The sequence below is a fragment of the Rhea pennata genome, chromosome 8 (genome assembly GCF_028389875.1).
Source record: "Rhea pennata isolate bPtePen1 chromosome 8, bPtePen1.pri, whole genome shotgun sequence".
In the NCBI taxonomy this organism is placed as follows: domain Eukaryota; kingdom Metazoa; phylum Chordata; class Aves; order Rheiformes; family Rheidae; genus Rhea; species Rhea pennata.
Genome location: NC_084670.1, coordinates 14204538 through 14214141, shown reverse-complemented (window position 1 = coordinate 14214141; position 9604 = coordinate 14204538).

Sequence of the window (9604 nt, the reverse complement as noted above, 5' to 3'; positions counted from 1 at the left end):
CCCTCCTGAAATGAAAGGCAATTCTGCTTAAAAGGAAACAGTGAAGTTGCCGGTACTTCACAACCCAGTAGTTTGGGCAGAAGGTAAATGGCCTTTGTCAAGGCAAAATTCTGCTGAACGTTTTCATTTCCAAAAGGGTGCTGTCTTTTATGAAAGACGATAATTCCTGAAGGAATAGGAAAATAATTAAGAGAATGGTATCTGAACTAAAGTCTGCTGCAGAAGGCAGACTTTCAACATTACAGTGCTATTTGTATTCCAAAAATCTATTTTATTAATGAACGCCAGGATATTTTATATCTCTACGTGTATAATCCCTCAGCTGCGCTAAGTTAGGTGTTGAACGCTGGTGCTAGTTGCTTGCTGAATTCAATACTGTCAAGATCATACTTCCATTAAAGAGGATAAACCCTGTAATAATTAAGAAAAGACCCAAAAGCCTGGAGACAGATGTTTCAGTGTGCTTCCAAAAATACAGTTAGAGTACCGAGGTAAAACACAGGCTTGTAGAACATAACCAGAGAAAAGCACTGGTTTGCCAAAGGAGGGAGAGTGAAATTTCAATTGCTGCAGAAATGGGAAAAGGAGAACAAGAAAGTCTTAGCTAAGTAAATATATAAACTACCAACACTCTTTTCAGACAACAGGCATAGTAAGTGCTCCTCCACCTTTACAAATTAAAAAGTAGAATGTGCAGTTTTGTGCTGTTAGCCTGTTGCAAAGAAGCAGGCAAGTTAGGCATCGACATGAGTGCGGCAGATGTTTCTGCAGCTCAGCCCTGGAGATAATTGTGTGCTGCTGATATGAGAAAAACTGAAATAATAGCTCCTAAGGACTGAGGTGATTTTGAAGGGCTATGGGTAGGTAGGAGGTTTACTTCGGAAGTTTTGGAGGGAGTGAAAACTGGTAATGACCTTAGCAGAACTAACCTGTTCATACTGGCTGAGGACCAGCGTCTTCTATTTCCTATTAGTAATCAAAGCAACAGCAGAGGAAGGAATGAACCAGACTCTCACGTCATGGCCTTTGCCGTGGGCCTGACTGGGAGCTCCTGCCTTGCAAGGGGGAACAGTCTCTCCTTGAGTTGTGCTGCTGAGCCAGGGCTTTGAGAGCTCGGGGGAAGAATGACTCTCCTTTTCAGCAGTGCCGCAGCTCTTCACTGTCATCAATAGTTTGCCAACCAGCCAACACAGACCCAGGTTTGTCAGACTCCCTTGTACAAGTGAAAACAAAAGCTCTAGGTGACGTCCCTAGTCACATAGGGATCTCTTATACTCTCAGTATTGCTCTGGCTGGTCAAAGGCCATGACAGACTGAAGAACAGCTCAGTCTTGCCATTGGCTTTGTTCGCTATGACTTCAGCATTTCTGAATGTGTTTTGGAGTTCTGTGTTTGTTATAAACCGTTGGACTTCTGAAAATATAAGACATTTCAGGAATCACAAAGATATTTCTACCTATCACAAACTTTTTTTTTTTTTTTGCCCCAAGTTTTAAGCTGCATGAAGAAACCAGCATTCCCTGCTCATATTTAATGACTTTCAGTACAGAAAACTATCTTAAAGCATTGGTAAGTGAGGTAAAAAGACAGTTTGTATATACTAAGATAATCGCCAGCCATCTGTTAGTTATCAAACTCCAAATACTGGGAAAAAAAGGTAAAGAACTTTTTCTGGATGAAGAATTGTATTGCTGGTTAGCAAATGAAACATACAGTGATCAGATCCTCAAAGCCTCTTGCTACAAATCCAGACAGATACTCAGATCTTTCACTAATTTTTCTCTAAAGACCAGCTCCAGACAAACTAGCTGTAAATAAACAGGTAGACATTTCAGTAGAGTGCAAATACTGGCAATATCTCTTCCTTTTGTATCGTCTTCTCTTAAATTTCTGATGCAGCTTTAAATGATGATTAGTGTATGCTTTGATTTCATTATTGACAATTTCTGCTGCAAAACTTTGAGAATTGTTCTTTTTTTCTTTGTATATGGTACTAAATGTCATCTTTCCAGCTAATCACATTCAGTGAAATATCAGTGATACCAAGTCTTTATTTTTAGGCGATGAAAGTAATAAATCATATTATGATAGATGGAAATTAATAAAATAGGATCAGATTTGGGGCTCTTCAATCAAATCAAACTGTCAGTGAAAATCCCTCAGTTAAATGCCACATTGTTTGGCCCATAGTTTGAGATGGAAACAACTTCTGAGGTCACAGACATCGACAGTGAGCCCTGTAGCACCCATTTCCATAGATGGTTTGGTTTAACAAGTTCTTCTAAATTAGCAGTGCTTCAGGACTCCCATCTCCTGCCATTTCCATAAAGGAACTTCTATCAAGCTGCTATATCATTTCTATCCAACTTTACAAGATGAATGAGAAATTAAAATGAAAAAGCAAATATTTACATGAAGATTTTGGGTAGGAAGGAAGGTTTTGAGTGGGGGGATTTAGATAAGGCAACATTTTACATCTTTTTGATGCATAGATGCCATTCTATATACAGTATTAATGGCTCAAGTGTTGAGAGTCTTACTCTGTTCAAAAGCTAGCAAAAGGCAGATAACAGAAACACAGGGGATGAAAAAATACTGTCCTGGAAGTCTAAAAATTTATCTGATTCATTCTTTCAAAAAGCCAGCTGCAATTCTTGTATTATTAGAGTAATATTTAGTATTCTCATTATTAGAAAATGAGAAATAATTTATGTGTCTTTTTAGAGAGATTGCTTTTTTTAAACTGGGTCTTAGATTAGATTTTCAGAGACAGAGGTTTTTTTTTTAAATCACATATAAGTGAATGAGAATTCACAATATCATTTCATGAAACAGTTAAGATAGATCATGGGCTGATTCTGCATTAGAAATTAACTCTGCCTCATTATACCTTGTGTCTGGAAAATGTAGGCAGCAAATGAGGTCTGTAGTATGGAAGACAATGATGTACCTACTAGAAGTATGCAATAAAGGATGTCACCTTAAACACCTTAAACATTTAAAGGCTCATATGAATTTGACAAATAAATAAAGCTTTCTTACGAGTAGTGTGTAACCGCTATGTCCCCTTTCAAAATCAGGTATAATTTTTGAATTGGGTACTGGCTTGATAGTGGTAAGTAGTGTAAGTTTCAGCCCAAGCTAGAAAACCTGAGACATTTTGCAAGAAGAACATGTTATTCTGGTGCACTCTCAGATTGACATACTTAATGTCAATCTGAGTGTAGGCACATGAAGTACATAATGAAAGTTGTAATGTCTTCAGAGATCTTACAGCAAGTCTTGTGATCCTAGGTTTGCTTGATTTTTGAGGAAGGTGGATAAGATCAACATTTCCAGTATCCTAGCGTATTCAATACTCATTTTAGAATACATAAAAACCACTTCTCCTATTAAGAAAATTATGGTTCGGTAGAATGCACTGTATAGTTCATTCATGATTTTGTAATTCAGATAGTATATAGGCCACTGTGACCTTTATGCTTCACTATCAAGTACTTCATAAAACAGTCAGAAATGCTGGTATATTGCCTGAGTTGGGACACTGGCCACTGCAGTTAAAGGAGGAAATTCCCATGTAGTTAAATATAAATTAATGGCATTGTATAACAAGCTCTAAATCTGTTCAGGAGGTTAAAAACACCAACATGCCAGTAGGCAATCACTATCAGTGTGTAATAAAAACAAGAAAGGTCATCAGGAATCTTAACAAGAAACATAACATCGCTCTGCTGAGATTTCCACCTGCTGATATCTGAACAGGGACTGTTTGCTCTTACTGGAAGTACAACTGTGGATAACGTTGGTTTGTTTTCTAAACATCCCTATCAGCAAGGAAGTTCAATTCTTTTCTTCTTGATAATGAGACATGTCTCCTGGCAAATGAGGTAAGAGTTGCAGTAGATAGAACGAAGGGGAAACATTCATATTTTCCCTGGTGAAATTTGAGAGGCAAAGAACAGGATGGAGAGCGTTTGCTACAACTTGGGACATTCTTATTTGCGTGGTATTTCTTTTCACTAGGTAGAGCAAAGACAGGTTTTCTGTCTTAATCTAGATCTTGGTCCTGTCACATTAAGACTCCAAGAAGTCATTCCCTTAGCCCAAGAGCTTGGCCGTCAATTGGCTGATGGGCCCTTTGAAATCAGCTAGAGAAACAGGTTGTTTCTGAGATACCAGCAGACCTGCAAAGCAACTGTTTGAGGATCAGACCAAAATCAAGAGCTAAATTTCTGAAATGGATGAACTTGACCTAGTTATCACAGTTAATACACGTTAATGCATGAGGAAATAGTTCAAGCGTCCATCGTCCTGCTATCCAACATTCACACAAGACTTCAAGTGGAAAAAATGACTAAACACAGAAGTTTCCAGTCTAAGCCAAGATATTTGCAATATGCCAGGATACACAACACAAAAAAACCAATTTGTTTCTCGACTGTCTTACTCACATTTGCTCTTAGAAATGTTTGCATAAACATAAAAATGAAGGTGCTAGTTACTGGTCAGAAGATTCACTAACAGATCGTGCCAACAAATGGTAAATACTAAAAGTGCCTACCGAAACTTTTTGTTACATCAGTTTATTGATTTACAATTTTTCTTACTTCTTATTCACGTACTGTTGCTCTAAAATGGTTTGATTACTACAAATAGTGCCTAACATTGTTATAAATGAAAGAGCAGGAGGATAATAATACTTACTGTCTTCTCTTATGTCAGTACAAAGTATATATTAGAGATGATTTAAATCCTTCTGTGTGGTTCGACTGCTCCTTGTGTATAGTTAACGCATTATTCTGTACAAGTCTTCACCTTTAAAAGGAGGCAAGAGGGATAAAATAACGAGGTGATTATATAGCAGGTGTGTCACTTAAAAAATGACTACAAGATAATCTGAGGGTGTTCTTTCTATCATCTATGAATTTACAAACAAGAAATCTTCTTGCTTCAAGACTTCAAGAATTTCTAGGATTTTTTGTGTTGTAACTCTGTAACCATTGGCTGGCTCTAATCAGTAGCAGAGTTGATAACAGAAATCTATTTTTAAAAGTCCAACATGATGTTTCAGAAATCATAGTTGAGGGGTGTCTCTTTTACAGTCCTTTTTTTTCACTGCCATAGACCCAAATCTTTAAACAGGTAGAGAAGATGCACATCACTGTTACTGATGTACATTTTGCCTGGTCAGGCTGGGGTGATTTGTAGTGAGTGGGTTTAATCAAAACTGGAAGAACTGTTCTACCCATAACAATAACAGTATAATTTGCTTTTGTTCATTTTAAATATGTGGGACAAAATGTACTGTCTTATGACTCACCTCTGTAATATTCTGACACATAAGAACAAACAAGCTGCAAAGTGATATTAAATGCTGGGCCATATTAACTCCTTTTCTCTTCTTCCTTTTCCAGAATGGAAACAACGCAAAACCAAATCAGAAGAAATCTTTCATCAAGTATTCTTTTCAATCATTCTGCTCAGGTCAAATCAAATAAAGAAATCATTTCCTTCAAATTGTCCTAACCTATTATATTTATGACATGTGACATAATTGCCAAAATAAGTCCATTACACAAATAAATCTCATTAGGATATGCCTGCTGTATGCCCTCCACTTATGTATTATTTGGTATTATTTGGTTTCTTTGCATGTATAGTTGTTCTTAAGAATTTGATATGTGGACCTTTGATAGATTTAACACTTTTAAATGATATTGTAGAACTAAAGGGTCATATTGTTTTATTGTTTGCAAACAGAATTTCCACAGTGACTTCAAAGAAGTAATCCACTTAAAATCAGTGACCCATAGATTCAAATCGTTACACCATACTAGCTCAATTTGTACCATCAGCCAATAGGCAGAGAACTACTTTTTCAGTATTTATCAGTTTCACAAATGTTGTCTTAAAAATTTTTATTCTCTCAAAATTTCTCTAAATATTTACACATTTAAACCATCAAAAAATCAATAAAGCACTAGTTATGACCAGTTGTTTTAAAGACACTTTCTTTATTTCTCTTTTTAATATTGTTATTCTGAACCTCTTTATTTGGGAGATATGGCCTGTACGTCACTTTTAATCATGGCTCAAAAGATGGGTGAAATTCTGTTAAATGGACACCTTTTCATTTAAGAAATATGATAAAGAATGCTATTTTTGATAAAGGTACTTCCAACACATTAGTTACTAATCCAGGCATCTTCTAATTAAGAGGTTAATTAAGCAAAGAGGCAATCAAAAAAGGAATTCTAAACCGTCTTCATTTGATATTATTTCTCCCGCTGACATGCTAGAATAGGCACCTGACGTATCATAGAAGCCTGTTGTTAAAATTTCACTACCTGGAAGGCTGGATTCATTTCTCTGCTTCTCCAGGAGCCAGTACAGTCCCTGATGGGGGTGATTTACTCCAGGGCAGGTGAGAATTCATGAGAACACTTATTTTTTCACTTCAAAAGAACTAATTAGCCTTATGGTAATTTCAAAATCTCTCTCTCATCCACAAAAAAGGACTCTTCGTTGTGTTTTTTTTTCTTACTATTTATTAGAAAAATGGAATGCTAACTTTGGCAGAAGGGTGGAAAGGTTAACCTGAAGATCCATGGCCTTCACTTTCACAGAGGGGCTGGCAGCCTAAATCCTGGAGAAGGTACAGCTGAAGGTCATAGCAGTCCTGTACAGCTCCACCAGGGCCACGATCCTGCTCCACACCTACCACACTGCATATGAAGTGATTTACATACTACGGTCTCTGTAACGCTTCATTAAGTTCACTGTTCATTGCTATTGGAGGACAGCTGAAGGGTTTAGGGGGGAGGTAAGGGAGGGATGCAGGTAGCAGAAGAAAGCCTGTCCACTTTACAAGGCTCTTTCTTATTTTGCAGCCAGTGCATAGTCGGGATGGTATGGACAGCCCTGCCCCCAGGGAATTTACAGTCTACATAAACAAACAGATAGAAGGAGCTAACGTGATTTTCTCTGCACAGACAGAAAAGCAATCCTCACCCTCGGCTCACTGTTGAATGTCATCTTCCGATCGCTCTTTACTCGCTGTCGAGTGTCATCTTCTGCTACACCGTGCTGGGCCCTGGCAGGCATTTCTCTCAGGCAATTAGGCTGGAGCGTGATGGTTTCAGTTTCAGATGCATCTATTCCAATTCATACAAAAATTAAAAGACATTTGAAACTGACAACTCATCAAAGAAATGAAAAATGTTATCTCTTGTTTCTTGTGAGCAAATACTGGTAGGATTCTCAAGGCTGTGACTGAGTGAAATTCTTCCTTTCTTGTTTAATAACCTGCCTGATAACCTAATTAATGCCGTTGTTTGCAAAATGTGCGTGTTTTTCCAGATTCCAGTTCTGTTACAAAATCACAGTCAGATTACTACTAGTTGCTCCTGATTATCAAAATTATCAGGAAACAGAACACAGCTGCATTTGAAAACAAAAACAAAAGTATCCTTTTAATGTAGAACTCTTGCAAATATGAAAGGGAACAGACTGATGGATGCCTGTGGGTAATCTACATCACTTAATAGCTTCACAATCAAATATTTCCTAGTCTGTGAAGATTTTTGAACTTTTACACGTGCTATCTGTGATCCTGGAACTACTGTTTCTATTTCTCTTCTTTCGATTTTATATTCTTCCTATTGAAAGGTTTTTACCTTGCAGTATGTTGCCATTTTTTCCACATTAAAAAGAGAGATGTCAAACATCAAACATATTTAATACATCATGTATTAAATGATGTATTTAATGTAGAAGAGAGTTAAAGAATTCTTCTAGTTGTTAATCCATGAATTAATGGGTTTTCATTTCCGAAACATAATGGAAAGTAAGCAGCTGTGAATCTAACACTGTCAATTAAATAAGATTTTCTCTTTTTTTAACTATTTTGAGGCAATGTAATGGGTTAAAATAAATCAAACTGAAACAAGCATTTCTGAAAGTGGTTATCCAATTGTAAAGTTACTTTCCAGAGAGAAAATAAAATAGTGATCGTAAGAGGAAAATTTCTAGAAAAGCCAGTAAAAATGATGGAAGAAATTAACTTGGAATAAATCAGCATTGTAACCTTTAAATTTTTACACCATTACCTAAACTATTTTATCCTCCTTCTTCCAACATTTGAATATAACAAATACTTGGAGTTGGAGAGCAGTTATTTATATTTTAAAGGTAGAATAAAAAAGGATCTGTCAGAGTAACTATCACACATCTGTTTTACAAGCAATGCGTTGACCTTTCTGACAAAGGAGCACATACATGCTTGGCAGAACTCTACAGCCTCTGCAAGCCAGCTTTAGTCAAAGAAACTTCTACAATTTTACTTTGCTTAAGAAATTAGGAAGATGTTAAAACCCCCCAAAATATAACTACTTAACTGGTTTAATTTCTCATTTTGACAGTTTTGATTGGATTATGTGATAGCATTTTTATGGATTTTTATCAGAGATGTTAACATAATCCTTTCAATTAGAAAACAAACTCAAAAGAGTAAGGATGCTATTATTTAACATTAGCTATATATTGACATCTTCATAACCCTTTGCTCTGTTGTAACAGTAAAGCATGCATTTGGAAATCAATAACAAAATATTTCCAAAGTGATCCTAGCTATCAATGATATTTCCCCCAAAAAAGAATATATACTAGCAAATTGGCAGGTTCACTTTGATTTTTTTTTCTTTTTATTTGTCCTGATTCTCATCTTGTCATTTTCATATTTTTGAGTAAAATGATTCAATGTTATTTTATATGTATATTATAAAATACAAATCTAAAGTCTGCTCAAAAGCAATAGGAATATTTCCATTAGCTTCAGACGGTTTGGGGTTATAAGCAATACAAATGCCATCTGAATACCACAAAATGCAATCCTAAAATAGCAAACATTTTCATTTCAGAGATATAACTCTCTCCTTGAACCATGCTACTACAACTAGCATCAACAGAGATGCAAAAATGTGTGATTACTGCATATAAATAATAAAAATTTATCCCTATATTTTAAAACTTAAAAGTGAGCAGAAGGGGACTTTATTTTGTATATACAAAACAAAACAAAATGACATTAGAGTGGGGCAACAATCTATGCAGCCAAATTCAATTTTGAAAAATGCTCTGTATTTATACAACTTTTTTTCTTAGAATTCAGTGTCTTATAGTATTTTACAGTAAGGTGTGATCTTTGAATTTTAGGATCCACCACAAACCAAAACCATAAGCTGGGACTCAGTCTCAAGGATTCCAATGAAACGAAAGCAGTTGGATTTCCTGGAAAAAAAAAGACTTCTGAAGGAGAGAGAGATTCAGCTTAATGAAAAATACTCATTTGTGATGTGAGAAGGTCTCTTTGTGGAGGTATTTCATTAAGAATGATCTAACTTTATTATAAGTCATCCTCGTGGTGTTGGCTTACTTCAAGTAATGTCTGTGCTGAAGAAAGACAAGTAAACAAATTTACACCCTTAATTAAAGGAGGTTTAATTTTCGGTGTGATAGGCAGGCCTGTAAGCACACAGCTCTCAACAGCAGGAGGGGAGTAAAGAGGAATTCACATCTCATACACGGCAACACTGGTTGTCTTTGA